We start from the raw sequence: 22,411 nt of genomic DNA on the forward strand, positions 1-22,411 counted from the left end.
GGTGTGTTGAAGTCTCCCACTATTATTGTGTGAGGCGCAATGTGTGCTTTGAGCTTTACTAAAGTTTCTTTAGTGAATGTGGCTGCTCTTGTATTTGGAGCATAGATATTCAGAATTGAGAGTTCCTCTTGGAGGATTTTACCTTTGATGAGAATGAAGTGTCCCTCCTTGTCTTTTTTGATGACTTTGGGTTGGAAGTCAATCTTATCAGATATTAGGATGGCTACTCCTGCTTGTTTCTTCATACCATTTGCTTGGAAAATTGTTTTCCAGCCTTTCATTCTGAGGTAGTGTCTATCTTTTTCTCTGAGATGAGTTTCCTGTAAGCAGCAAAATGTTGGGTCTTGTTTGTGTAGCCAGTTTGTTAGTCTATGTCTTTTTATTGGCGAGTTGAGACCATTGATGTTAAGAGATATTAAGGAAAAGTAATTGTTGCTTCCTGTTATTTTAGTTGTTAAAGGTGGCATTCTGTTCTTGTGGCTGTCTTCTTTTAGGTTTGTTGAGGGATTACCTTCTTGTTTTTTTTAGGGCGTTGTTCCCGTTCTTGTATTGGTTTTTTTCTGTTATTATCCTTTGAAGGGCTGGATTCGTGGAGAGATAATGCGTGAATTTGGTTTTGTCGTGGAATACTTTGGTTTCTCCCTCTATGATAATTGAGAGTTTGGCTGGGTATAGTAGCCTGGGCTGCAGTTTGTGTTCTCTTAGTGTCTGTATAACATCTGTCCAGGCTCTTCTGGCTTTCATAGTCTCTGGTGAAAAATCTGGTGTAATTCTGATAGGCTTGCCTTTATATGTTACTTGACCTTTTTCCCTTACTGCTTTTAGTATTCTATCTTTATTTAGTGCATTTGATGTTCTGATTATTATGTGTCGGGAGGAATTTCTTTTCTGGTCCAGTCTATTTGGAGTTCTGTAGGCTTCTTGTATGTTCATATGCATCTCATTCTTTAGATTTGGGAAGTTTTCTTCAATAATTTTGTTGAAGATGTTTGCTGGACCTTTGAGTTGAAAATCTTCATTCTCATCCACTCCTATTATCCGTACGTTTGGTCTTCTTATTGTGTCCTGGATTTCCTGGATATTTTGAGTTAGGATCTTTTTGCATTTTCCATTTTCTTTGATTGTTGTGCCGATGTTCTCTATGGAATCTTCTGCACCTGAGATTCTCTCTTCCATCTCTTGTATTCTGTTGCTGATGCTCAAATCTATGGTTCCAGATTTCTTTCCTAGGGTTTCTATCTCTAGTGTTGCCTCGCTTTGAGTTTTCTTTATTGTGTCTACTTCCCTTTTTAGGTCTAGTATGGTTTTGTTCATTTCCATCACCTGTTTGTATGTTTTTTCCTCTTTTTCTGTAAGGACTTCTACCTGTTTGATTGTGTTTTCCTGTTTTTCTTTAAGGACTTGTAACTCTTTAGCAGTGTTCTCCTGTATTTCTTTAAGTGATTTATTAAAGTCCTTCTTGATGTCCTCTACCATCATCATGAGATATGCTTTTAAATCTAGGTCTAGGTTCTCAGGTGTGTTGGGGTTCCCTGGACTGGGCGAAGTGGGTGTGCTGGGTTCTGGTGATGGTGAGTGGTCTTGGTTCCTGTTAGTAAGATTCCTCCGTTTACCTTTCGCCATCTGGTAATCTCTGGAGTTAGTAGTTATAGTTGACTCTGTTTAGAGATTGTTCTTCTGGTGATTCTGTTACCGTCTATCAGCAGACCTGGGAGACAGATTCTCTCCTCTGAGTTTCAGTGCTCAGAGCACTCTCTGCTGGCAAGCTCTCTTACAGGGAAGGTGCGCAGATATCTTGTATTTGGACCTCCTCCTGGCCGAAGAAGAAGGCCCAAAACAGGACCTTTCTCAGACAGTGTGTTGCTTTGGCAGTTCCCAGGTGGTACAGACTCTCACCTAAGCAGACTAAATTCCTAAGTTCCTTGGAGTCCCGGGACCAAGATGGCGACCGCTGCTGCTGTGGCTTAGGCCGCCTCCCCAGCCGGGTGGGCACCTGTCCTCCGGTCCGGAAGGTGGCCGGCTGTCCCCGGCCCACACAGGGTGCTGCCTCAGCGCCTCTGTGCTTCTGCCTGTTCCAGAAGCTGTCAGGTTCTCTGGCGCACCCTCTCACCTGTTCAGACTAATTTCCTAAGTTCGGCGGGTCTCGGACCAAGATGGCGACCGCTGCTGCTGTGGCTTAGGCCGCCTCCCCAGCCGGGCGGGCACCTGTCCTCCGGTCCGGACGGTGGCTGGCTGTCCCCGGCCCACAAAGGGTGCTGCCTCAGCGCCTCTGTGCTTCCGCCTGTTCCAGAAGCTGTCAGGTTCTCTGGCGCACCCTCTCACCTGTTCAGACTAATTTCCTAAGTTCGGCGGGTCCCGGACCAAGATGGCGACCGCTGCTGCTGTGGCTTAGGTCGCCGAGACTTTTGAAAGCCGGTAAACTGTGGGTTAGACTCTCCAAGGTTCCAAAATGGCCTCAGATCACACAGCAGAGGGACAACTGCAGTCCCAGGTGAGCTCCCTAAGGGCCCTCTCCCCACCCTGAGGGAGGTGACTTCCTCATAGTCCCTGCCAGGGTGGGAACCCACCCCACCCCAGTACTCCTAGCAATGCAATCCTTTCTGAGACCAAAAGTTTCTCTTTTCTCATACAAACCCATAGACAGTCAATTGCTGTGCTTCCTCTACTGATTCCAGCTCTCAGATGGGCAGGTCACCTCACTAACAACTCTGGAGTAGGCGAGTGGGCAGAGGAGGCAGTGAGATGGACTCGCGTGTTTGTGTGTGTGTGTGTGTGTGTGTGTATGAGTTTGTGTGAGAGGGAGACAGAGACAGACAGACAAACAGACAGACAGAGAGCTGAGAGCACTGAGCACCTATCTCAGTGTGTCTTGAGAAACTCTTGGGACTGATTTTCCCTCTGTTACTTGCTGGCCAGTCTGTGTTGGAGACCAGCAGTTGGCATGGTGGGAAATAGGATGGGATGAGTGGGCCATTTCTTTACTTCAGCCCAATGTTCCCTCCCTCCCTCCTCTCCCCTCTCCCGTCTCCTCTCTCTCTCTCTCTCTCTCTCTCTCAACACAGACCAGGTCTCTCTATTATGTAACTTTGGCTGTCCTAGAACTCGCTATGTAGATTCAGGCTGTAGCTCAGGCTGTATCTTTGTGTGCTGGGATTAAAGGTATATGCCACCGTGCCTGGCTTCTGCTTTTTTTTTTAAGGGGTTGTTTAATATCATGTGTATAAGCATTGGTCCATGTCAGAGACCATCCCGTGAGAAAGTGAGCCCTTCACAATCTCCCTAACAGGCCAAATGGCCTTGTACTAAGAGCTGGTTATCACCCCCTTCCTCCCTATTCCTTTCTTGGCACCTGAGGTTGTAAAAGCTGAATTATAGTCCCCTCTTCCCTATCTCTTCCTGAGTTCCCATGCCATCCAAGGACATGAGTTACGCCTGAGCCCAGTCTGACCCCCAAGGCTGTCAAGGAGGATCGATGTTCCAGAGATAAGATCCAGAGTGCCTGCTGCCTGGCGCCTGACTTCAGCCCCCATGTCAGCAGATGCCCACTTCTTTGTTCTTTGTATAATTCTCCCTCGACCCCTCCCATATTCCTCACGATGTATGCTTTAAAAAGAAGGCACCTCAGCCTAATAAACGAGACCTTGATAGGTTGATATATCTACTTGGTCCTCGACTTTCTTTCTTTTATGCCCATTTCCTTCCAGGTTCGCAGTCCCCCTCGCACCCACGAATAACTGAATCCTGCGGGACGGGATAGGTCCACATGTCTGTAGGTGTGCCACATGAGTGCAGTACTCTGAAAGGCACAAAAGGGAGTCACTGGAGAAACTGACAGTTGTGAGGTGCTGTGTGAGTGCTGGGAACCAAATGGGGTTGTCTGCAAGAGCAGCCAGTGCTCAGAATCACTGAGCCATCTCTCCAGCCTGTTTTATTTTTGTTTTAAATGTTGTCTGTTACTGTTGAAGAGCTCTTAGTGACTGTCAGCAGTCCAGGACTTCTCAGGAAGCAGTCACATTTCCCACAGGTCCCCACGGCTGTGCCTTCAGACAGTGGACCTCCTCCCAAGGTTACCCTTAAACTCATGTTTGCTCTCCCAGCATTCCTGTCGCTCAGGAACTTAGTAGTTCAGCTGGCCCAGAATCTGGGCTGTGGCCAGGGCAGCTTTCTCTGTGTGTTTTCAAGTGGCAGATGGCAGGCCCTGTTTCTTGTGGGCTGTTGCTACCTGGGCCTCTCTATATAGGGCTCCTAACACTGGCAGGTAGCCTCCCTCCTCATAATGAGTAAGTTGATAGAGACCAACTCAGGGGCCTGTTTTATCACCAGATCTTAGAAGTCACCCGTAGCTTGAGGTTGGAACTCTTGGGGACCCCTAAGGAGGTTGCCTCTCATCTCTCTCCTTTATTTCTATTATTTATTTATTTATTTATTTATTTATTTATTCATTTATTTATTCATTCATTCATTTCTTTATTTGAGATAGGGTTTCTCTGGATAGCCTTGGCTGTTTGGGAACTCAGTCTGTAGCCAGGCTGGCCTCAAATTCAGAGATTCAGCTATTGCTGCCTCCTGTTGGGATTAAAGCCATGCTCCACCACTGCCTGGTGCCTGATTCTTATATACAGAAGCATGCCAAGCTTTTTCATGTGGCTATTTAGATATATCATAGTCTTGTGAATGTATGTACCTATGTCTGTGTATCACACATTCTGCATACTGCATTCCATACCCCAAAATTGCTTGATTGCATCTCTCAGGATTGATGTTCAGTTCTTAGGACAAAGAATGCTCTAGTGAGCGTTTGCCAGTCATGTCTGTGTGGCTGAGGGAGAAGGCTCTGATGTCAATTTAGTCGCCTTCCTTCCTCCCTCTGACCTCTAACTGACCTGCACCCTAGCTCATCTCATAGCTTCTTAACAAGTACCAGCAAGGCCCAGGCAGTTGTCTCTCCTCCCCTCTCCTCTCATCCCCTCCTCGATCCTCCCCTCCCTTCTCCCTCCCCCTCCCTCCCCTCCCCTCCCCTCCCTTCCCCTTCCCTTTCCCTCCCCTCCCCTTCCCCTCCTTCCCCTTCGCTTTCCCTCTCCTCCCCTTCCCCTCCCTTCCCCTTCCCTTTCCCTCCCCTCCCCTCCCCTCCCTTCCCACTGATCATCTTGCCTCTATCTTGTGCTTCTTGTTCTTCCCCAGGTGGCCCTGCTTGCAGCCTAAGCTCCATAACTCCCCGTACCAGCTTCAGGCAACCTGTATGAACATTCCAGGTCAGACTGGGCATCTCTCTTCCAGGTCCCACAGTGAGCTGAGCAGGGTTCCATTCAGAACTTGGAGGCTACCTCAGGACTATGTGGCATGTCTGTCTTTCTGGGCCTGGGAGCTCTCTGCTAGCAGGTATCAGCTGAAACTCCAAATGGAAGCCTCGTATAGTCCTGGTCTTAGCCGCCATGCTCTGACAACTAGTGCAGGAATAATGGATCAACCACACCTTGAACATGAACACCATTGTTAACAGAGTTGCCTTTCATGGCTGGAGACAAACATAGGGAACAGTCAGTTCTAAGTACTTGTGCAGTGTAATTGCATCTCTGGACTGTGGCTCTGTGACCTCCAATCCTTTTCCATGCAGCCCTGAGCACGATAGAGTTTTCTTCCTCCTTTGGTCCTCTGACATTGATTTCTGCTCAGCCCTAAGACCTGTAGGGGCAGTCATCTCCACGCTGAGTTACAGTGCCTAATGTTGGCCTTCCTCACTCCAAGGCCCTTGACAAGCCATGCTCACAGTGGTTACTGGAAGTCAGGAAAGGCATTTTTATCTCCCTGTCGTTAGTCTGTGCCCACTGGGGAGACACATTGGTGGCAACTTTTCTTCTACCCAAATTATAAGAATCAGCTCAGTGAGACTCAGTGGGCCAGGTATGGATGGATTTCCATTGGAAGAGATTTGTGATTGACCCTCTGTGGTTGATTAATATTCGTTGTTAGTTTGACAGGATCTACAGTAGCGATTCTCTTCTCAGCCTTCCTAACACTGCAATCCTTTAATACAGTTCCTTGTGCTGTGGTGACCCGAACCACAAAGTTATTTGTTGCTACTTCAAAACTTTATGTTTCTACTGTTACAAATCGGATTGTAAATATCTGATATGTGATCCCCCCCCCAACCCCAAAGGGGCTGAGACCCAGAGATCGAGACCCACTGATCTAGAATCACCATAGAGATATGCCTCAGGGTATGTCTTCAGGGGATTATCTGTCAGGTTAATTGAAATGGGAAGAGCCACCCACCTTAAATATGGGCAGCAGTATTCCCCCAGCTAGCTTTCCAGAGAGCATAAACAGGAGAAAGCCAGCTGAGACCCAGTATTCATCTCTCTGTGCTTCCTGCTGCCATGATAGACTGCATCCTTTTAAATCATCTGCATAGAAACCCTTTCTCCCATGAGTTGCTTTTTGAAGATATTTGGTCACAGACACCAAAGAAACCAGCACACCCTGCCAGCTCTGCCTGCATTGCTCAGTCACTCTGAGCTGAGCAACTGTCTTTAAGAGATCTGCCCTAGGGGACGTCAGAAGTGGCTCAGTGAAGGACTGAGTGTGGAGTCTCCATTAGAGTGAGGGGTCCACTCCCAAGCATCATTCCTCAAGTTTTCGCTCTACCGCTTCAGAGACCACATCCCTGCAGGCTATAGTTTCATATTAAAGCCGACCCCCAATGTCCATTTCCACAGTGGAGCCTGAACTCCTGACAAGAGCCACCATTGTGGCACGGCTCTGGCCCCTGAGCACTGTGTCTGTTGAATGGACTGACTGTCTTCACTGCTGACCTCCTATCCAAGCTCCCTGCCACAGTTAACCCTCACTTTGCACCTCTTCCATGCCAGCACCATTCCAGGCTTAACAAAATCCATCCTAGTTAGTATCCAACTGGCCCCAGTGAAGAAAGTGCTGCCCAGCCTCTCTTTACCCCCATAACCACTGATCTTGGCCAGTTATCTTGACTACATCTGGCAGCAACTAAAATCCAAACTTGTTGGCTATGTCCGTACACCAGTAGATTATACAACTGCAAACACAGATGAGAGAGTTAGGGTGTGGTTGGTCCCTGCTTGCTCTTTATCTCCTGCATCCCAGCCTGCACATCTGTGGGTTTGAGGTAGACTGCCCCACCCTGGCTTAAACAAACACCCTCCAAGATGGCCAGGACATCTGGGAAGACTAGAGGTGGGGCTCCATCATCCATATGGCTATGGAGAAGAACTGGTCCCTGCAGGATAAAGGCTTTCTATATGTAGCCTTTTGGTGAGGAGCACCCACACTACTGCAAACACCTCCCCCTTATGTTCTCTATGGAAGCTCAATAAACTCATTGGCTTTACAGAATGAACTTTGGCAAATCTTGTTTCTGTTTGACATTGAGACCTTATAGGGAACTGTACCATTTTGTCTCCTCAGAGGAGCGATTTTAGTGCTGCATGTGTTTAGTTAGTCTCACTTCACAAAGGAAGGAGGAAAGGTTTGGGAAGTTGTGTGACTTGGGGGTTCACACATACATCACATGGGTCCTAGTTGTGGGTGAGAAGGACAGTTGTGATACAAAATGTCCTTAAATTCCAAACTCCCCTATCACGTAGCCACCTGCTTCCTTGGAAGCTTGCTCCAGGCCTCTTATCTGGTGCCTAAAGCCTGAAAGGTGCTGAGTGGACTTTTGGAGCCAGCCCTGGCTCTGGAACCAGAGGATCAGGTTTGGCTAGTTGGTTCTGACCAGACAGAACCTGGTCTCTCTAGAGACTGCTTGTCTGTCATTCTGAAGCTCTCCTTAAATCTTCATGTCTTCAGACACTGAGTTTATCTAAAATTTCCACAAAAGAGGAGGACATTACCTACGAAGACAAACCCTGTATCCACCACAGGTCTACCCTGTAAGGCAGGTGCCCAGCCCACAGGGTGCAATGCCAGGTGATTTTTCTGCCAGGAAAGGCTCCTGGCCAGGGTGTTGGGTCTGGACTTTGGATCTATTCTCGGTGTCAATTGCTCAAGATGACAATTGTCAAGAGCCTGAACTCTTTCTTTTTTTTTCTAAGTTAAACTTTTATGCATTTTCCTTTATTTTCTTTTTCTTGTTTTTAATTAGGTATTTTCTTCATTTACATTTCCAGTGCTATCCCAAAAGTCCCCCGTACCCTTCCCCCCCAACTCCCCTACCCACCCACTCCCACTTCTTGGCCATGGCGTTCCCCTGTACTGAGGCATATAAAGTTTGCATGACCAATGGGCTTCTCATTCCACTGATGGCCAACTAGGCCATCTTCTGATTCATATGCAACTAGAGACACGAGCTCGGGGTGGGGGGGGGTATTGGTTAGTTCACATTGTTATTCCAACTATAGGGTTGCAGATTCCTTTAGCTCCTTGGATAGTTTCTCTAGATCCTCCATTGGGGGCCCTGTGATCCATCCAATAGCTGACTGTGAGCATCCACTTATGTGTTTGCAAGGCCCTTGCATTGCCTCACAAGAGACAGCTATATCAGGGTCCTTTCAGCAAATCTTGCTAGTGTATGCAATGGTGTCAGCGTTTGGAGGCTGATTATGGGATGGTTCCCCGGATATGGAAGTCTCTAGATTGTCCATCCTTTCGTCTCAGCTTGATTGCAAGCTTGTACAACCACTCTGGAAATCAGTCTGATGGTTCCTCAGAAAATTGGACATAGTACTACCAGAGGATCCCGCAATACCTCTCCTGGGCATATATCCAGAAGATGTTCCAACTGGTAAGAAGGACACATGCTCCACTATGTTCATAGCAGCCTTATTTATAATAGCCAGAAACTGGAAAGAACCCAGATGCCCCTCAACAGTGGAATGGATACAGAAAATATGGTACATTTACACAATGGAGTACTACTCAGCTATTAAAAAGAATGAATTTATGAAATTCCTAGGCAAATGGATGGACCTGGAGGGCATCATCCTGAGTGAGGTAACCCAATCAGAAAAGAACTCACATGATATGTACACACTGATAATTGGATATTAGCCCAGAAACTTAGAATACCCAAGATACAAGATACAATTTGCGAAACACGTGAAACTCAAAAAGAACAAAGACCTAAGTATGGACACTTTGCCCCTTCTTAGAATTGGGAACAAAACACCCATGGAAGGAGTTATAGAGCCTAAACTCTGGACAGGTCTAAAGATGGAGAAACAAGCCCCAACCGGAGCAAGGCAGATTTATCAGTTCTCAACCTGAGGGTTATGACCTTTTTGGCACCCTTCTATCTCCAAAAATATTTATATTAGAATTCATAATAGCAGCAAAATTACAGTTATGAAGTAGCAAGGAAAAATTTTATTTTGGCTGGAGGTCAATACAACATGAGGAACTGTATTAAAGGGTCGCAGCATTAAGAAGGTTGAGAATCATTGTTCTAAGTGGACGTAGAAGGAGATGCTAAGGAGGACCCCAGTTTCTATCCTGGAGTGGGCCTGGAATTCAGGACCAAGGCAGTGATGGGTTTCCTTCAGGTCAAACTAGTTTGAGAAATCTGGGGGATATGTAGAGAGGAAAGGGACGGATTTACAAACCTCAGCTGAGGTCAGAAGAATGAACTGGTCACAGACACCCGGGCCTACAGATTTCTTTACATTTCTGATTTTAATGTTTTTGCATGTGTATGCATATGCACTGTGCATGTGTGTTTCCATATGTATGGGCACATGTGCATGTGTGGGCAGCTCAAGGTAGACATTGGGTGTCTCCCTACCCCACTCTCCACTATATTTATTGAGGCCAGGTCTCCTGAAGTGTAGCTTGCTGATTCCAACTAAGCTAGCCAGGCAGCTGACCCTGAGGATGTCCCGTCTGTCTCTCAGATGCTGGGATTACAGGTAACTGCCATACCTGCCCAGCTATTACATGGCTCTAGAGATCTGTATTCCGGTTTTCATGCCTACACAGTGCATGTTTTATGCACTAAGCCATTGCCTCTCCACAGCCCTGTTAAAAAAATAAAATAAAAGTTTTGATGTTTGAGTAATGACAGACCCAAGGGAAGCTGCAGCTGGGTCCATACATCTGTCCTTCAGGTTCAGCCCCTGGTCCTGTCCTGCACAGCTACAGTGACATTGAAGTCAGGGATAGGGACACTGCTACCATCCACACAGCTTTGTCATATCGTGTGTGTGTGTGTTTGTGTGTGTGTGTGTGTGTGTGTGCTGTATGCATGGTATCTGATGCAATTTCAGGTCATGTGTAGATCTGTGTTGTCACTGTCACTGATGGCTCTTCCTATGGTTAGAAAATTGCAGAGAAGATTCTGTGGGGAGGTGACCGTTGGGTCTCCTAATAATGAACCTTCCTGACCCCATCCTCGGTTCTGCATCCTTCCTTCCTACCCCATCCTCCTCTCTGTACCCTTCATCCAGGCGGCTTTCTGCTCAGACTCACTTCTGAGTACCCTCCCCCTGTGGTCCATCATGTGGTAAATAACCAGCCTAGAAATCACAATGGACTAGTTCTAAGCCTCATTTACCAGAAAAGTCTACATGTCTAGAAGGCTTTGCAGGGCCTTGTGTTAATTTTAGCTTGAATCAAAGAAAATACAGTTTCATGATTTTTCGATTACATTTAACAGCTGCAGCTGACGCTGGAGTGACCCTGAAGTCCGTGTCATGAGGCTAAAGCATAGCTCTGTGCACAAGTGACACCATTGGGGGTGCTTCTGTTTTTTGGATGAATTCTACACTTTGAGGGGTCTTTCCTTACGGAGACAGTCTCTGAGAAACCTAGCAAGTGAACTCCCATGGAAACAAGGGGGAGGGAAACACCCTATCTTTTTTATATCAATTTTCTGCTCCATGTATTTTTGGTCACTCAGTAGCATATAAATTCTTCCATCCATGAACTCTGATGTTGGAGGTCTGTAATAGAAGCCCTAGACTCACCTAGTGGAAAAACAGTTCTGTAAACTGCAGAATCAGCAATTGAGTAGTGCACTACTGCCATCTAGGGGTCACGTTTAGTGTTGTACCATATGTGGCTCTTGAGGATCTTGGAATAGAGCCTTGTTAGTCTGTTCCTGGGCCTACCAATGGGAACAATTCAGTCAACTTCAATGGCTCCCAGAAAAAGAAGTCTAGTGTAGAGAATCTGGGGTCAAGGGGACCCTGAGATGAAGCTGACAAGGCTTCCCACACCCTTTGGAAAGGGACAGAGTCAAGCAGTGGTGACAGTATCAAGGGGCTCTGGGTCAGGCAGCACAGGGTTTGAGTCCTGAGTCTGTCCCTTGTCAGTTACTGGACCTAGAACAAGCTACTTAGGCCTCGTCACTCATTCTATGAGACAGGGCCTTCCTGGGGAGGCAATCATGGACTCAAATTTGAGATTCTCCTGTCTTAGCTCCTCTAGTGCTGGGATTAGAAGGGTGAACCAACATGACTGGACCACTTAAAGTTTTGGAGACTCGTGTTTTTAATACCTAGTGGAAAACAGACTAGTGTTCTGACCCTAATTAGGCCAGCATGGACATTAAAAATATGTGAACCACGAGGAACATAATAGAGCCTCTGAATGGAAGGCATATATAGTTCTTACTGACCGGTAGCTAGTAAGACTAAGAAGGAAGTATGGGGGACAGGGAAGGCTACACAAATGATACAGAGAGACAAGGTTTCACAGGGTCAGTAGGAGTTTTCCATTCAAAGAGGGAAGGGCAGTCCAGATGCAGGAACCATCTGTACAAAGGCATTTTAGTAAGAATTGCCCCACTGTTCTGAGTGCATTTCATTGAGTTTGGCCTGGTCTAAACTTAAAGTGGATGAGGTGTGGCTGCAGAGAAGCTCAATGGTTAGAGCACTTACCGCTTCTGCTGGGATCAGAGTTTGGTTCCCAGCATCCATGTACCAGGGCTTACAACTGCCAGTAACTCCAGCTTCAGGACATCCAATATCTTGCTCTGGGCCTCCACAGGCACCTGCATGCATATATGCAAATGCATGTAGTCTTTCTCTCTCACACACATGCCCACAATTGAAATAATAAAATACATCTTAAAAATCCACTGAGTGAAATAGAACAGGTGAGTTTGGCTAGAACCTCCAGGAGGGCTCAGGAGTCCACCTTGCTTCCAAACTTCCTCCAACCTCTCACCTCCCCACCTTGACATTTCCTCTCTGGGCTTCCTGCTACCACTGTCTCCAACACTGTCTGGCTACAAGGTTTGGTATAGAGCAAGGTGTGGATTGGGGTTAGCTTCACCCACAGCCACAGAAGTGCAAAAGCCACATTCTGCAAGGCTCACCAAGACTTTGTCCCTTTTGGGTGGTGCTTCCTTCACGTGCTTGAATGGCCCTGGCTTCCTGACAGGAAGTTCATCTTTAGATTTGAAAATGGACTGTGGGACTATAATCTTAGGGGTGTGTTGGTAGTGTCCCTAAGGCTATGAAAGCTGATTAGCACCTTCACTTCCAACAAGACATCCTGTGGGTGTTCTGGGGTCCCATGGAGAAGGCTAGCTCAGGGTTTGGTCACAGGACAGCTTCTTCCTTGAATAAGTTCTTCCTTTTCTTTTTAAAGGTGAATCTAAATTTATTTCACAGGCATTGATGTTTTGCTTGTATGTATGTCTGTGTGAGGGTGCCAGATCACCTGGAACAGGAGTTACAGACAGTCGTGAGCTGATATGTGGGTGCTAGGGAATTGAACTCAGGGCCTCTGGAAGTGCCACCAGTGCTCTTAACCACCAAGTACTAATAAGTACTTTCTATGACAATTGTCACATTTTGTTTTTGAAACGGGGTCTCACTATGGAACCCTGGCTGGCCTCAAACTCAGTATGTAGCTAGAAATGGCCTTGGACTCCTGATGTGATTGTCAGGTCCCCAGACTTCTGGGAATGTAAGCACAGGTGGAGGCCAGAGGACAACTTATGAGAGTCGGTTCTTCCCTTTCACCATGTGGGTCTAGGAGATCAGACTTGGTCTCTGCTCTTGGATTTTTGAGCTGAGGTCTCGCTATGGAGTCTAAGTTGTCCTAGAACTTATGACTTTCCTGCCTCAGCCGCCCCATTTCTGTGCTCTTATTTCTGCTCCTCACTGTACTCTCACATCTTGTGTGTCTTTGGGTTCTCCATTTGAGAAGGCTACCAAGGCTGGAGAGATGGCTCAGTGGTTAAGAACACTGACTGCTCTACCAAAGATCCTGGGTTCAAATCCTAGCAACCACATGGTGGCAGAGAGGGAGAGAGAGAGAGAGAGAGAGAGAGAGAGAGAGAGAGAGAGAGAGAGAGAGGTAGAGAGAGAGTGAGGTAGAGAGAGAGTGAGGTAGAGAGAGCAAGGTAGAGAGAGAGAGAAAGAGAGAGAGGGAGAGAGAGAGAGAGAGGGAGGGAGAGGGAGAGAGGGGGAGAGAGAGGGAGAGAGAGAGAAGGAGAGGGAGAGAGAGACAGAGAGAGAGAGAGAGAGAGAGAGAGAGAGAGAGAGAGAGAGACAGAGAGAGAGAGAGAGAGAGAGAGAGAGAGAGAGAGAGAGAGAGAGAGAGAGAGAGAGAGAGAGAGAGAGAGAGAGAGAGACAGAGAGAGAGAGAGAGAGAGAGAGAGAGAGAGAGAGAGAGAGAGAGAGAGAGAGAGAGAGAGAGAGAGAGAGAGAGAGAGAGAGAGAGAGAGAGAGAGAGAGAGAGAGAGAGAGAGAGAGAGAGAGAGAGAGAGAGAGAGAGAGAGAGAGAGAGAGAGAGAGAGAGAGAGAGAGAGAGAGAGAAGTCTTCATATCTGGGCAGACACATCCATCTATCCTCTTATTCCCCATTATTTGAATAAGTGATCCTGAACCTGCTGGATGACATTAGCCATGGCACAGGCCCTGTTTGGCCCTGAGCGACTGTTTCTGTCCAATATCCAAAACATCTTCTAGCCTACAGCAACTCTCTCCTTGAGGTGAGGTGGGAGCAAAGACAATGTCTGGCCAATCTCAGAGTCTCCAGTGCTCACCCAGGACAGGTGCTCAGTGGGTGCTTCCTGAACATCATTAGACGGTCTGGGGCTCAGTCTACAGGTTCTGTGGCTTTAAGCAGGAGGGCCAATGGCCTTGCTGTGTGTGGAGCCCACTGAGTGGGGAAAGGCTGGCATGGACTCCTATCTGACTAAATTCTCGGCTGTTCCATACATTCAAGGACTTTCCCCATGTCTACCACTTATCTGCTTTATCCCACACTCAGTGGAGAGTGAACCATGAACAGGGTGCTTGGGGCAACACAGGAAACTCACAGACCTTGGTTTATTTGATCATTTTAATGTGCCAGACCAATAGAAAGGAAGGATGGAGCACACAGGAACACCTGTGTTTGCAGGATGGAGGGCAGATTTTCACAGCCTTGGGCATGCATGTATCTCCTGTGTAATTAGGCAAATAAATACATAAATACCACAGCACAGTCAGACTTAGGGGGTGGGGGGAATCACAGGCCACAGGGGACCATGCTTTAACAACAGTCAGAGGCTTTAAATACAGGGGCTGAACCTTCTCACTTTATACAAAACTTATATATTAAAAGTAAGGATATCACGGTTTATACATGCAAGCAGCTTTGGTCAGAGCAAATGAACAAGGGAGGTGGAGCCATGCACAGGAAGGGCTTGCTTATCTACTGTCCATCTTTTTCATCCTCACAAAGTCAGCTGGGATCATAGAATAAAGCAGCTGGTCTCGGTAAGATACTGAAAAGTCCTGTCTGGTGTCCTTAAGGGCCTCCAGGACCTCTGTGGGCAGGGAAGAAGCCCTACAGCTGAGAACACTTGAAACCTTGGAAGGAACCAGCCTGGACTGGATGGGGAGGGACATCTATTGGGTCAGATAGAGGAGGGAGCTGCATGCAGCCAGACCAGGTGAGTATGATGTGCTGTCTGAACCCAGGTCCCTAGAGAGCAGGAGAAATCACAGAGAAAACCACTTTTGCAAGCAAAGCTGAGGATGGCAAGTCAAACCTGTGTTTCTCACAACTGTGTAAAAGCCCATTCCCCTCAGAACTGGCTAGCACTGCTGGGATCACACTGCAGAAACCGGACAATGGATGGTCGCTCTTGGCACCTTTGTTGAATTCATCCAGGGACATTTTGCCTGAGGAATGGAAGAGGGAGACTTAGGATTAGCCAGTGCTCTGATTAAGGTCTGGAACCCTCTGGAAAATGGACAATGTCCAGTCTCCTCTCTCTCTCTCTCTCTCTCTCTCTCTCTCTCTCTCTCTCTCTCTCTCTCTCTCTCTCTCACCCTGTCTCTCTCTCTCTCTCACCCTCTCTCTCTCTCTCTCTCTCTCTCTCACACACACAGCGATGTATGCCATTTTGAGGCACACAAGTGGTCAGAGGACAACTTGTAAGAGCTGGTTCTCCTTTCAAGGTGTAGGTAGTCGGGATTGAGCATTAGTAATGAGGTTAGGTTTGGTAATGAACACTGTGGCCTGAAGTAAGCTGATAGCCCTACCTAGAGGCCTGGAGAGCCACCACGATCTGTGGCAGCTGGGGGAGACACGACAAATTATGGCTGCAGGTCATATTGCATTTCTGTTACTGTGATAAAAATCCCCTGACTAAAAGCAACTTAAGGGAGGAAGTTTTCTTTGGTTTACTTCTAGGTTACAATTCATCACTTCAGGAAGTCAAGGCTTTAAAACCTCACAGGGCAGAGAGAATGGAGGTATGAGCACCTGGCTCATAATGATACTCTGCACTTTTTTCTGATGCTCTTCTCTTCCCTTTATTACACTGTTCAGGCCCCCTGTCTAGAGTATAGTACTGGGATTTCCCACATCAATTAACCAACAACACAACCCCCAACAGGCATGCTCATAGACTTCCATGATCTAGATGGATGGTTCTCAGCCTTCCTAATGCTGTGACCCTTTAATGCAGTTCCTTGTTTTGTAGTGACCCTCAACCATAAGATTATTTTCACTGCTACTTCATAACCGTAATTACACTATTGTTATGAATCTGAATATGAATATCTGTGTTTTCTGTTGGTCTTAAGCTACCTCTGGGAAAAGTTCATTTGATTCCCCAAAGGGGTTGGAACCCAGAGGTTGAGAACCACTGATTTAGATAATTCTTCAGTAAGATTCTTCTGAGCTGAGCAGTTTTGGCACACATCTTTAATCCCAGTACTCAGGAGGCAGACTAGTGGATCTCTGAGTTTGAAGCCAACGTGGTCTAAACAGCAAGTTCCAGGACAGCCAGTGCTACATAGAGAAACCTTGTCTCTAAAAAACAAACCAACAAGCAAAATAGACTCCTCTAGAGCTGGGAGATGGCTCAGCAATTAAGAGCAGTTGCTGCTTTTGCAGAAGGTCCTGGATAAAGTCCCCAGCATCCATAGGGCGGTTCCCAATCATTTGTAACTCCAGTTCCAGGACCACTCAGTGCCCTTTTCTGGCCTCTAAAATATCATACAAACATACATTCAGCTAAATGCTAATGTAGAAAATAAATACTAAATCTAAAATTAAAAAAAATAAAAAAAAAGACTTCTGAGGTGATTCTAAACTGAGTCAAGTTGACATTAAAACTTTCACACCGCCCCCAAGTGTAGACTCTTGCCAGCTTCGGGTGTTGAGAGCTATCCACCTTTGCTGTCCTATTCTTGTTCTATTCTGTACCAGTTTCTCTGACAGCCCAGACTTCTCATCTCTTGAGTGTCAAGTGGCCCCTGGCTTACAGGGCAGAGTATGTGCTCAATGGCCTCCATTGTGAGACACAAACAATTGGACAAGTGCACAGTGGGGACGCAGTCTCCACTCTAAAACTGGTGAAGTTCCTGGCTTTGACAATCAGAAACAATGGCCTTCCATGTTAAGTGTGCCACCAACATAGTGCTACTTTAGACTCACACCCACACAAGTGGGCTTATCCCCATTTCACGGAGAAGAAAGGCAGGCCTGGGAAGTGGGCATCCTCAGTTTTGTCTGTTGGAACACAAGCCTCTGTGTCAGAGTACACAAGAGAGTAAAGAACACTTTAGAAAATGGCTGAAAGGCAGCACCAGGCAAGAGGCTGCATTACTTTGTGTGCGGACATGTTTTGAAAAGCATTTCCTTGCTGTCTGGAAAGCTTTTTTGCTGTCTACAGTTCCACAGGAGCCTTGAGTCCCGCGGAGCCCGGTCCTCAGCTCATCTGCACAGAGCACTGGAGGCTGTTCACTGCTCTTTCCTGTGCATTAGCTTACATTCAATCTCAGTGGGACCCGGGGAACCTTTCATGCTTTAATGCTGCATTTCCTGTTGGAACAAAACCCAACCAGTCTTAGCTCTACAAAGCCACAGACTGGCAGAATCAACTCACCATGCAGCTACCTCACCCTTGCTGAGGTCCTGTGAGAAACTCAGCCAAGGCACAGCAGGACCTCTCACCACCTCACCTGCTCCTGAGACCTGCCGCTTTGCAGCTGTGGTAGAACCTCAGAGTCCTAGGTACAATGAGGCTCAGTGGCTTCTATGTTTGATGAGCCCCATGAGTATCCGGGGAACCTCACATCCCTGGATGATGGCGTGGACGGCCATTTAGAATGTCGAGACTCAAAGCCCCTTGATTCAGTGTCTCACCTCTCAGCCACCAGTGTGACCTTCCTCCCCTCTGCATATATACTTGTGGAAATAGTAAGACCACTGTTTCTGTCAACATGTGTGCTAGCTAATTTTATGTCAGCTTGACACAAGTTATAGTTATCAGGAAAGAGTGAGCCTCAGTTGGGAAAATGTCTGTATAAAATGTCTGCAGGAAAACCTGTAGGGCAATGTTCTCTCTCTCTCTCTCTCTCTCTCTCTCTCTCTCTCTCTCTCTCTCCCTCCCTCTCTCTCTCTCATTCATTCTCTCTCTCTCTCTCTCTCTCTCTCTCTCTCTCTCTCTCTCTCTCTGTCCCTGTCTCTCAACCTCCCTCCCTCTCTCCTTCCTTTCCTCCCTTTTGTTTTGTTTTGTTTATTGAAACAGGGTCCTCTATGTAACAGCCTGGCTGTTCTAGAACTCACTTTTTAGACCAGGTCAGCCTTGAACTCACAGAGTGCCTCCTGTCTCCTATGAGCCCCGATTAAAGACATGTGCCACCATGCCTGACCAGAGGGTATTTTCTTAACTAATGATTGATGGAGCAGAGCCCAGCCCAGTATAGGTGGTACAACCCTGGGCTAGTGATCCTGAATTCTATAAGAAAGAAGGCTGAGCAAGCCATGGGGAGCAAGCCAGTAAGTAGCAACCCTTTCATGGTCTCTGTATCAGCTCCTGCCTTCAGATTCCTGCCCTGTTTGAGTCCTGCCCTCACTGCTTTTGATGATGAACTGTTATATGGAAACTGTGAGTGAATAAACCCTTTCCTCCCCAAGTTGCTTGTGGCCATGGTGTGTCATCAGAGCAATGGAAACCCTAACTCAGACAACAGGGATGAAGCCTACAGCTCAGAGGGTCTACTGACAATGCCCATGGTTATAGAGCCCTAGGAAGGGTGCAGGATGCAGGCTAGGTGTACCTGGCCCTGAATTCTAGTCTCCCTCCCTCAATCAGAGCTGAATCAAGTGGGCTGGAAAAGGGCAGGCCTGCATAGGGAAGAGGGTATATCCCAAACACCTCTGTGCCATCAACATTTTCACAGGCTCATTTACTTCTCTCTCCCAACCCCCACCCCCTCTCCCAATCCCCTCCTCCATCCCCACCTGCTCACTCCTGCCATGTTTCCTACCATCTTTCTTTGTGTCCATCTGTCTGAAGACCTTGTCTGTTCGCTTCTTGGGCATGGACTTGTCCCCGGGCATCCTCATCACGGAGGGCACCATCTTGTAGATGGCCTGCAAAGGGGCATCTGTGAGTGTGCTCTGGAGGATGGAGGGTGGGTTATGGTTCTCGCTCTGCTAACCAAGGAGCATGGACAGGGCTGAGTCAGGACCCTTCTCTCATCACAACAAGTCTCACAGACAAGGTGCTGGGCAAAGGGAGCCAGGAAAGTTTAAGTGACGTTCAAGAGCACAGGATACAGTTGGGGTGTGGAAGAATGGAGGGCTCTTGGTTCAGATTAGAGGGGAGGTTGTGGGTCAAAGCGTCTGTCTGAAAGGAAGATCTTTGGTGGGGAGCTGGGAAATCCTGGAGGGAAGGTCAAAGGGGAAATACATTGAGCCCTGCCCACCCATGGGTCCTGAATCTGCAGATCCAAAAAACTCCAGGTGGGAAATGGTCTAGAAAATGAAACTGGAGATACACAGACAGTTTCTTGTTATTTCCCAAATAATACAAATTATTATTAACATCTATAGCCATTGTCTTAATCACTGTATATAACTACTTATTTTATGGATGTATGTAATTATTTATTTGGGAGAGATGATCTCACATGGAATTCAGAGGACAACTTGTGGAAGCTCGTCCTCTTTTCCTACCATGTGGGTCTTAGGGATCGAACTCAGGCTGCCAGGCTTGGTAGCATTCACCTTTAACCATAGAGTCAGCTCACTGGACCAAATACAGAGATGGTTTAGAGCATGGAGCAGGAAGGATGCAGGGTGCACATAAGCATCGCTCCTGTGAAGAACTGACTGCTGACTCATCCTTTACTGTGTCGTTCTGATTTCTATACGAAGCCCTACAGACAGCTAATGTGTGTGTATGCTATACATGTGTGTGCAGATGAACACCCACCCGTGCAGAGGCCAAACAGGAATCCCGGTGTTCACAATATTCCCTTTACTCTCTCATTGAACCCGGCCGGGGCTTAACATTGTAGCTAGGCTGCCTGCTCAGCAAGCTTCTGGGACTCACTTGTCCCCTAGTTCTAGGGTTTCAGGCATGCTCAGCCACTACTGGCTTTTCCATGGGTGCTGGGATCAGAACTCAGGTCCTCATGCTGGGTATCAAGTGTTCTTCCCCACTGAGCCACTTTCCCAGTTCTTGCTTTGACAATTCTTAATCACCTATCTGAGCCTCAGATCTCATTAGAGGTTTTTTGTTTTGTTTTGTTTTGTTTTGTTTAAACTGTGTGAATAAACCTGATGGATGAGCTCAGCTGGGGCCTGATGTCCAGCAAGCAATCGATAGATGCTTGGCTTTTATCGTTACTCTCTGCAAAGACATACAGTCCTTTAGTACACCAGGTAGCAAGTGGGCAGAGGAATGACCTGGTGTATGAGGGCGGGGATGGGGTCTTGGATCCCTGCATTCCCCATGCTCCAGGCCCTGTCAAGTGCAGGTACCTGCACTATCTCCAGCATTTCACTGCAGCTGATGTAGACATTGCTGTCTAGGTCAGACATGCTGAAGGCCCACTTGAACTTCTGTTCCAGCTTGTCCCGAGAGGTCATGCTCAGAGCAATGATGAACACTCGGAAGTCGATGGTGTTGTCGCTGTTGGTGTCAAAGGTGTAGAAGACATGTTCAGCGAACTTGGATGTATCTCTGTAGGGGAAGAAGTTGGCCTAGATCTTGAAATTGTCCACAGTCAGGTGGCCAGTAGGACACTCATTGAGGAAGCCCTTGTACCACTCCTGAAGCTCATGGTCGGTAAACTCCCTGTGTTTCCGCAGGTGCTGCAACACCTCAGGACCCAGCTTGCTGTTCTGCTTGCCCATGGCAGCTGGCAGTGGAGACTAAACCTGCAAGGCCAAGACACAAGGTGAGCTGTGGGTACCTGAAACCCCAAGTCTGGCTTCCTATCACACCCTACTACCATGCTGGCTAAGCAATATCCTCTGTATGTCCAGTGCCATCTATTACAGCAGTGGTTCTCAGCCTTCCTAAAGCTGCAACCCCTTAAAACAGTTCCTCATGTTGTGGTGAACTCCCAGCTATAAAGTCATTTTCATTGCTACTTCATAAGTGTAATTTTGCTTTGGTTATGAATCATAATGTAAATATGTGATATGCAGGAGGGTCTTAGGTAACTCCCTGTGAAAGGGTCATTTGATCCTCAAAGGGGTTATGATAACACAGGTTGAGATCTTCTGGGACAGAAGAACTCTAGACCATGATAGTGCAAGCTCTGACTTTTAGCATTTCCAGGATGTCTCTCCTCAGGAGGTACAAAATGGTTCTATATAACATGGCAAAACCCAGAACACTCTAGGAAAGACAGAAAGAATATCTTTGTATGGCTAAATACAGTTTACTTGGAGCATGCATGCAGAATCGTGGTATAAAGGGACAGGGAGAGACAACCTAAAATCAGTGGAATGAAGCATTGTCAAATGTCCTGTAAGGGTTAAACAAGAAGCAGGATCGAGACAAACCCCTCAGCTCATCAGCTTGGGGCAAAGGGGTCTCATGGACCCAATCCTGACTCCTCGCTTTGAACATCTAGTTCTTTTTCTCTTTTTGTTTGTTTCCTTGTCACAGATACATTTGCTGATGCTGCATAGTAAATAAATCTTGCCTGTGTAGGTGGATGCTAGTGGTTCACATTCCTACCTAACACAGCTAGGGTAAATTTAGAACTAGGTTGACACCCATTCTGAGTGGACTCAGGGATGATTCCAGAGAACAGGAACATGGCTATGGCCCTTCAAAGTTCAACTTCATTTATCAGCAACCCTAATTTTATAAATGACATTTTAAAATACCATTCTTATCCAGATTTCTGGGTTAATCTGGGTAAGTAGGGTTTTATGGGGACCCAGGTATTATAGCTTTGAAGCATGTTGACAGGGAGCTTCTAGACCCTCCAAGACCTCCCTGTCCCCCTCCATATAATGCTGGGAAAAGTTACCAGCACATGCCATGCTGTTTTAACCCTAGAAGAGACACCTGGGAACCTTATGGGAGTCCCCACTCTTTATTATGCCTCTGAGATATTGTTCTGCCAGGGACATCTAGAATTGCATCAATTGTCGGTAAATGTCGATGTGAATGTTACCAGCTGAAACAGCCCCCATGGAAATTCAGGTCTGTGCTTCATTGGCCAGCACACCCCACTGCAGTCTCCCACAAGGCCCAAGTGTGAGATCCTGCCGTGATTGGTCACTGGACATTAATGCTCGTTCACTTCCCTACCTCAATTTTGGTTTCTTTCCTTCACAGTATCACACCTGCAATAGCTCAGTTATTTTTGAAATGTGTAGAAGAACTAGTGTGGGTGAGTCTCCTCTACCCAAGTCCCAAAGGAAACCACTCTGAATTGCTCAGAGGCTTATGAATTCTAAGCACTAGGTGCTAGGTCCTGTTTAGGAAGATGAGACATGCACTCAGTATTATCTGCTACCGCCCCTGTCTTCTTCACCTCTTTCCCAGGCTGTTACCGTTCTATGTACATATTTTATTTACTTCTCTACACCACTAGGAGATATTTAAAGTTCCTTGTCCAACACAGACATATGGCAGCTTGATATTGCCTTTCAAAGCACACATTTACTTATCTAAACACGTTCTCCCCTGTACAAACAACCAACTCAAATGTCCACAGCATCTTGATTA

General features: G+C 46.9%; 1 protein-coding gene and 1 pseudogene across 1 annotated transcript in view; both read right to left on the reverse strand.

Moving 5' to 3' along the window:
* The window catches only part of Gm40862 (predicted gene, 40862), a 238,401-nt gene that overhangs the window by 67,950 nt on the left and 148,040 nt on the right, over window positions 1–22,411 (reverse strand). The gene's annotated exons all lie outside the window — the stretch shown is intronic.
* Gm9286 lies at window positions 14,999–20,620 on the reverse strand (annotated as a pseudogene).

Source organism: Mus musculus, chromosome 12, assembly GCF_000001635.26.
Source record: "Mus musculus strain C57BL/6J chromosome 12, GRCm38.p6 C57BL/6J".
Taxonomy (NCBI): Eukaryota; Metazoa; Chordata; class Mammalia; order Rodentia; family Muridae; genus Mus; species Mus musculus.